The sequence below is a fragment of the Sander lucioperca genome, chromosome 3 (assembly GCF_008315115.2).
Source record: "Sander lucioperca isolate FBNREF2018 chromosome 3, SLUC_FBN_1.2, whole genome shotgun sequence".
Classification (NCBI taxonomy): domain Eukaryota; kingdom Metazoa; phylum Chordata; class Actinopteri; order Perciformes; family Percidae; genus Sander; species Sander lucioperca.
The window spans coordinates 43,191,902-43,200,173 of NC_050175.1; the positions used below are offsets into that span (position 1 = coordinate 43,191,902).

General features: G+C 43.3%; 1 long non-coding RNA gene across 1 annotated transcript in view; it reads right to left on the reverse strand.

Annotated features, from left to right (window-relative positions):
* Positions 1-330: 330 nt before the first annotated feature.
* Positions 331-8,272, reverse strand: part of LOC118494754 — a 12,584-nt gene continuing 4,642 nt past the window's right edge. The window contains exon 3 of the long non-coding RNA XR_004896929.1: positions 331-350. This is a non-coding gene — a long non-coding RNA (uncharacterized LOC118494754). The remainder of the gene's footprint in view (positions 351-8,272) is intronic.

Here is an 8,272-nt window from a genome sequence, read left to right on the forward strand (position 1 = left end):
CAGGTAAGCTGAGCAACAGGCCAATCTCTCCCAAACTTTGTGTATTCCCTGAAGTACCGCAAGCATGGAATCCACTTTATTAGCACTCGTCAACGTGGCTAGCTCTGCGCTCTGAATGTGATTGCTCATGTCCCACTGTAGGGCTTGTCAGATGAGGGATATTCCTCTCTCTGTATCCCTCCACTCCTCCTGTCCTTCCTGTCATCTCCGTGGCAGCAGGAGACATCTGGACGACTGTCACGGTTGACACGGTTGGTTGACGAGCACTGACAAATCCCCATGGACCACAGAAAACAGGAGGAGAAGACTCTCATTGGTGATGATGGACTGTGTGTGTGTGTGTGTGTGCGCTGCAAGTGTTGTTTGCAAGATGACGGTAAGATTAATAGTCCCTGTTACAGGAATTTAAATTATCATTATATGTGTATATGATCAAAGATGTTTAATGGACACATTGTCGCAAAGTGATTTGATGTATCTGGTTCAAAGTGTATACCTTTGGAAGGGACACCATGTTTTCCACGAGGACTGTCACAGCTGGTGTTGATTGCTACCCTGATTGGCTACTCTTGCTGCATGAACAATGAAGTCCTTTAAAGGAACACACCGACTTATTGGGACTTTAGCTTATTCACCGTAACCCCCAGAGTAAGATAAGTCCATACATACCCTTCTCATCTCCGTGCGCGTCGTAGCTCTTTCCGACGACTCCACCGGTAGCTTAGCCTAGCACGGATCCTGAAGGTAATTGGTTCCAACTAGCCTACTGCTCCGAATAAGTGACAAAGTAATGCCAACATTTTCCTATTTACATGTTGTGATTTGTGCGATACTTGTGCGGAGTGATATGCTTGCACCTGAGAAGCACCGGACAGAGAGTAGAAATGCTTTGCTTTTCTGAGACTGTAGTTCCCAGTTTATATACGGCTAGAAGATGGTTGTTTCTCATGTGAGCTTGTTATTTGTACACGCTGTGACTATACAAATCACAACTTAGTTCCCAGCTAATGCTAGCGCTAGCTAGCTAGCTTGGTTGACAAGGTGCTACTGAACGCTCAACAACACATTTTAGGCAATGAAAATGTTCCTACTTTGATGAAGTGAAAACACAGAGTAAGAAGGTTCAAAGTTTAAAACGAAAACATGGACAACACACAACAACAAGTTCACAGCTATTTGAATGTCCACAATGCCATGGTTAGCATTGCTAAGCCTCTGTCCTGATTGACAGGTTGGTGTGTAGCCACGCCCCTAAGGCATCCCCTGCTTTTATCGTGAATTTTAAAATAAATGGCACCATAGTTTAATAAATGAACATCATGCTGTATTTGAGAAGACTTAAAACTAGCGACTGAGATATAATGGGCCAACTGACTTTTTTATTCTCTCAGCTGTGCTACCCTGACTACTTCTGTCTGTATCTATGCCTGGCCTGTGTTACAGTTATCAAATGACATGATGCTACATGACATGGCAAGGACGGGTTCAGTATGTGTTCAGTAAGTACACTTTGCGATTGTCCATTATGTTTTAGCCAATTTATATGTAAAAACAAAATGGGGAAAAAACTCAAATGGGACACTTAATTGACTTGATTACACAGCACATCCTTAAAATGATGCTCAGTATCCCCCTACAGTTTGTGCTGTGAAGAGGAATTGGTTTATATGAAAATCTATTCATACAAAACTCTGGTTTGCAACTGATTACATTACGTAAATATTTGAAGAAAGTATTGCCATCCATAGTTTATTAGGACCATTTTTTTTTGTCTGTAGTCATATTTTGGTCTGCGGCTCGGGAGTGAGATGTTCATTTTGCAAATATGTATTTTTATAGTCCGACCCAATGGGAATTACGTGAATTCAGACATAAAGTGTTGGAGGTAGCGCTGCTTTGAGTGGATCTGAATGAAACCCTCCCCTTGTTCATTTACTAAAACCCCCCTCAAAGAAACAGTGTTTGTCATTTATAGCCCCAGGCACAGAGTAATGCTGTATAAAGTTGCATTGTAATGACATATAGAAACGGTGATTACAGGCTAATTCAATTGCTCCCTAATCTCATTTCCATAATGGCCTTTATTTGGAACCTCAATTTATTGTTTTCCCAGAAATCATTATACAATTTAGCCCTTAAATCCACTTTGAATATGCATGCCCACTGTAACAGGCAGGCATACAAAAACGCACACATAAAAGCACATACACCAACATACAGAACAGTTTGAACATAAAATACATGCAGAGAGACATACAACTAAATCTCACACAAGACACTACACGTAGCCAGACGCAGTAATAGAAACCCAACACACACACACACACACACACACACACTGATGGCATTATGGTAATGGATAGGCGGGCCCAGCTGGTATATCTGGTGGCAGCAGTGTGAGAAAAGAGGAGGGTTATAATGTGCAAATATTAATGATCCTGGGTTTGGAACTCTGGACACGCATGCATCTTTCTGTGTTTTGTGTGTGTGTGTGTGTGTGTGTGTGTGTGTGCGCGTGCGCGCGCGCATGTGTGTGGTCAAGTGCCAGAGGGTGGGATCCAACAGCCTGGATTTAATCACTGGGACCCCTCTCCATAAGATGACTATCATGATCTGCCAGCTTCACTGAGCTCCTCTGATATGTCTATCCCTAGTGACACAGCTCGATCTGGGCTGCGATGTTTGGCCAAGTCACCAAGATCACCATAAGTCCATGGTAGGCATCGGACCAACCCTGGTCTTAGAGCTTGAACGCTGCCTGTAACCCCGTACAAAGCCTTAGTTCAAATAACCCTCAGTCCCTGTGCGGGGGCTGAGCTGCTCTTCGAAGGGTGTGTGTCGGGGATTTCAGGGACTCTGGGATGAAAGATCGTCTTGGTACTTTTTCCAGCGTCTGTGTGCATGACAGAGCTTGGTGTATGATATCTGCTGTGCAATTTCTACATGGATAACCTGCTCTCTCTCCCTCTCTGTGAGGCACTATGAGGAGCAATCATGCGAGACTGATTCCTGTGCTTTCTTAAGAGGATATATAATACAGTTCACCTCTGCATACTTCTGCTGCAGGGAACCTTTTGAAAAGACTCTTCGACGGCAGCCACCAAGGAGGATCATGTTTTATGGAATGGAGGCAAAACCAAGCAGAACAAAAACAAAATCGTATAGAAACTGGGCAAAAAAATAATAGAAAAGAACTGTGATATTCACTGCTTATCTTTTGCACAGAGCTGTAGTACTGTGATGATATTAACAAAGATCCCATGAAAGAATCAAAGCCAGGTGATAAATCATTGGTTTGCTAACTGACTATAGTAACATTTACCATTGTAGTAGAAGGTATAATCATATGATTTATTATATGATTGATCATGACATGACAGCTGAAGTGGAGTACAAGCTTTGAAATGCCCCTTGCCAGCCTTCAGGGTGAAAAACTGGTCCTAATGTGCCTACACATGATCAGAGGTAAATAGGTCTTGGTATCAAAAGATTGTTGATACCAATACCGAGGCTTTGATAGCGGTTCCTTAATGTTACTTTTTTTAGTACCGAGTTTATGAAAGAAAAATAAACTACAACATAACACATTACGGCACAAATCTTTTTATTCGTCTTTCAGCTCCTACTAGGGTTTTTCCTGCGTGTCTCTACGACGTGTAACGTTAGACAGCCAATCACCAGCATTATTAGATCTTGGTAGAAGCATGGTGCATGCTTATTGGCTCACTGACGCTGATGACATTTACTCCTTAGTTATTGAAATTGGATATTGAAGGATGAGGAATTTTTCGATACTTTAGAGGCAATTCGGTCGGTGCATAAAAAAGTGTTTAATTCAGTACCCAGCCCTAGAGGTAAAAACGTGAGGTAGGGCGCAGAGCATATTGCAGGCACAGAGGCAAAACGCAGCACAGGTATACAACATTATTGCTTCTAGCTTTGGTTGCACCTTGAAAGGTTAGTGGCAACGAGGACAAAGTTGTAATTATTTGAACTTTGAGCGGTGCTCCACGCTAAGGGTAGTGCTTCCTCCCGTAGTTGTTTCTGCTCTCCCTATAGGAAAACAACGGCACAGCCAGCACAGAGTGGTTTTACCACGGATCATGTGTAGGCGGCTTTGGAGGGGGGGGGGCGCAAGCCAACTTGTGAGACGCGCTGGGCTGCACGACGTACCGTTGCGATTTAAAAGATGTGCATCCTGGCTTCTCATTGAGCCTCTTTTACCCATGGATGCCCATAACACCCATCTGCCAATAGATCTGCAGTTTATATGCAAAAAATACACAAAAAGGTCAACCTGACATTGTGATAATTGGGATATTGTTGTTGACAACATCCAAGAGGTACACAGCCGAATACATAAGGGCCAGGTTATGCTAGAGACAGAACTGGCGTCCGATCGCGTCGAAAGGTAAAAGTGCTTCTTGGTGTTCTGAATGGCCACACTTGAAGGCCAACAAAGAGCATGGAGCATGGTTAGCATGGTGGCCCAATGGTTAGCACCTTCTTGTTGCACTCACAGCAAGAAGGTTCTGGGTTTGAATCCAGGTCGTCCCGGGCCTTTCTGTGTGGAGTTTGTATGTTCTCCCCATGTTTGCGTGGATTTCCTCTGAGTGCTCCGGTTTCCCCCACCATCGAAAAACATGTACTAGGTTCTTCCAGTCTTGATCAAGGCTGGAACCAGATCTGGAGTTGGTCCCTGGGCACTGTAAATGGCTGCCCACTGCTCCCTTGAGGGATGGGAAATTTCGAATTTCGAAAGTATGTGTATGTGACAATAAAGTACTGTTACCCTTTACCCTTTAAGAGAGAGACAAGATGCAATAATTGTATAAATACAGGGATAACCATGTACATGCTCAGACAGACACTCCTGGAAGGGATTCATAGAGTTACAATCCGCTGTACACACAAAAAGTGACAGAGATAGAAAGGAAGGAAAGGAAAAAGAGCTTAAGAGAACATCTTTTAAATTGTGCTTACTTTCTCACCTCTATTCAGCTGGCCAATCACTTTGTGAAGCGGGCATGGCAGCCGGATTGTTTCTTTTTGTTTCGAACTCACCCTTCAACAAGATGTTGGAACAATCAACCAGCTTGTTTGTTCGCTGCCCGACCATATTTTATAAATTATTTGGGAGGTGCATGTGTCAGTCCCTCTGCAAGCCTCTTACTGAATGGTATCCATAATACCGGTCTCTACGCAGATCTGCAGTTTATTTGTATCGTCGCAGAACTACATTTTCAGCCTCATGGTTAGCTTTTTAAGGTCAACCCTACATTGTGATCAGATCTCTATATGTTGTCAGGCAAAAGTTATGCTAAAAGTGAAAGAAATGATAAATACAGACAGGCTATTGACATTTTCAAGTCTGATCTGGACCCTATAACCTAAAATCTTCTAGATCAGGATGTCAAAGCTATAACCCTGAAATGCCAAGTGATGTTACAGTACACACAAATGTGTCATGTTTGATAAATACCATCCAAGGTAAAATAGAGTGAGTTCACATTGTCCTCCAGCACATTTGATCAGAGATGGTTACAATTAAACATCTGACACACACACACACACACATGCGCGCACACGCACACACAGACTCCGGCACTGCTTGGCCACCAGACGTGGGCCACTGTTGCTGCCGATTGGTTGGAGTTCTGTCAGATAGCCAAGCTCTAATGGAAACGCTACAATGCAGCCAAAGTGCGGGAATCATTTCAGTGATAAAGTTATATGTTCAGCCTAGAACAACCACTGGAGATAATGTTTGGCCTCATTATAATTCCCACCATGTTTAAACAGGCGGCCGCAGAACGCAAACAAAAGCAGATGAAATTTGAAAAGTATTATCAATATTGCAGATAGTGGATGCCCTTTCCAATCACAAGCTGCATATCTCTCACGGCAAATATATGGTTGAGTAGTTCATTCATTTCTATTAGGCCCCTTGTATGTTTCCCTGTGGCTCATATATATTTATGCAGAATTGATGAAAAGGCCAAACAAGCTACCATTAGATATGGGTTGAATTCACTAGCCTGGCCACGCTAAAGGTACATTTAAAAGGCATTACTTTGCAGTGACGGATCTCTCTCTTTGTTCTGCTCTTTCCCTGGGATCATTCCTCATGCGGTACCGACCACAAGCCAGCTTTTTGTTGCTTTGTAGTACAGTAAGTGTATGCATAGAAGTGTATGTGTGTGTGTGTGTGTGTGTGTGTGTATGTGAAAAGGCAAGAGAGAAAAAGAGAAAACAAACTGTACAAGCATCTATATATGCATGCGTTTTCATGGATTTTTGCTTTATACTATATTTGTATGCAGTATTTACTTGTATGCATGTGTGTGTGTGTGTGTGTGTGTGTGTGTGTGTGTTTGTGTGTATATATGCATGCATGTGTCTTCTTTTTAAACGGCAGTTTCCACTCTGCAGTTTCCACTCTGCACGCCACTCCATGTATTCTTCAGCTCTGTTAATAGCTGGCTGCTGGAGCAAAATAATTGTCATTTTCCAGCCAGTGGGTCTAAAGTCATACAACATAATGAAATGTATAAAAAAGAGGGGGAAATGGCAGACAGGAGGCATGCTAAATCAAATGTAGAGAGATCTGAATAATTTAAGGCACAGGAAGGCGAGAAGAGGAGGAGGAGGTGCAAATGGAAAGATGGTGAAAAGTATCATTTAGGTTGACAGCGCTACGTGCTAATGTGTGTGCATCTATGAGGGCAGCGCAATATCCAGGGTAATGGTGAATAGAGATATAAATATGAAAATATAAGGGGGGGGGGGGAGAATCTGTGTAGAGTGATCACCGCTGGCTGTTAAGCAAGTACATATTTGATGATGATGTTCACTGATTGATTGATCAATCGATCCGTTCGCTCATCTGCCTTCTGTTATCTCCAGTCTGTATCCCTGATGGCGCTTTCTTTCACTGGCAGGTGTGTCTGTAACTAACACATTAACTAACCAGGCCAGAGCACTCAGTGTCCTCTGACAGCCTGTCATTTAAGCTCCGCAGCCAGAGAAAGGTAGCAAATAGTAGGGAGGGAGGGAAACCGAGGGAGAAGGGTAGGGGATGAACATGTAAAAGATAAAGCCGGCAAGAGAAAGAAAGAGGGGGGTGAAGAGGAAGAGTGTGATGGGGAGTAACGAGGGAGGCGTTGAGGGGGCAGTGAGGAAAAGGGGAGGCTGACCTTGTCCACACACACACACACACACACACACACACACACACACACACAGCTGCGGGGATCAGGTAGGTTGGGGCAGATACAGGTTTCTGGGCAAAAGACAAAGGGAAACGATATTAAATACTTGGCCATCTTTCTCTCTTTGCTTTTATCTGTTTTTTTCTTCTCTCTTTGTCTCGCCTCGCTCTTTTTCTCACACACACACACACACACACACACACACACACACTCACACTCGTAAATCCCTGATTACCATGTTGTACACCTGTCCAACATTATGAGGGTATCTGGCACAGACTGCAGTTGTCTCTAGAAAAGGTACAAAGGACACACACACACACAGCCACGTGTACACACACACTCACACACACATACACACACACACACACACACACACACACACACACACACACACACTACGGACACACTCCGCAAGGACATTGTGTGTATGTGTTCATTTGCACATTTATCTGAGCCTGTGCCTGATTACTCTTGTGTGTGCACATGTTTGTGTTCAAATTTTATACGTGTGTGTATAAGTGTGTGTTTGTGTCTGCAGGGCCTGCAGAGGCCTGTCTAATGGAGACACAGTTTTATTGTGCGTCAAGCAGGCAGGCAGAAAAAACAGTTTGCCAGTTTTTCTGGAGCTGAGCTGGGCTGCAGCTGGTGATGTAGTGGCCAGCGTGTCGTCAAGGCCGACATATAGCATCCACTGGTGACAGGAGCATCACGGATACACACGCACACAAACACATGCACGCATACATACTCAAACACACACACCTACACCTACCTATTAGAAGCCACAAAGTACCACAAAATATGTCATTTGCAGAAGCATATAGTTTTGATCAGGGGTCTTTAAAAAATGTTAAGCCAAGGACCCTTTAACTGAAAGAGAGACGGAGCAGGGACCCCCTACTACTTATATTGTATAAAACTAACTTGCATATTAAACTGGGCCTACAATAACGTGTAGGGCAGCCTAAAGCCTTTATACAGCCCTACACACCCCTTTTTTGCATAGAATACTAAGCTATAAAAATAATTGTTCACATGATTTTATAATTTAAACATTT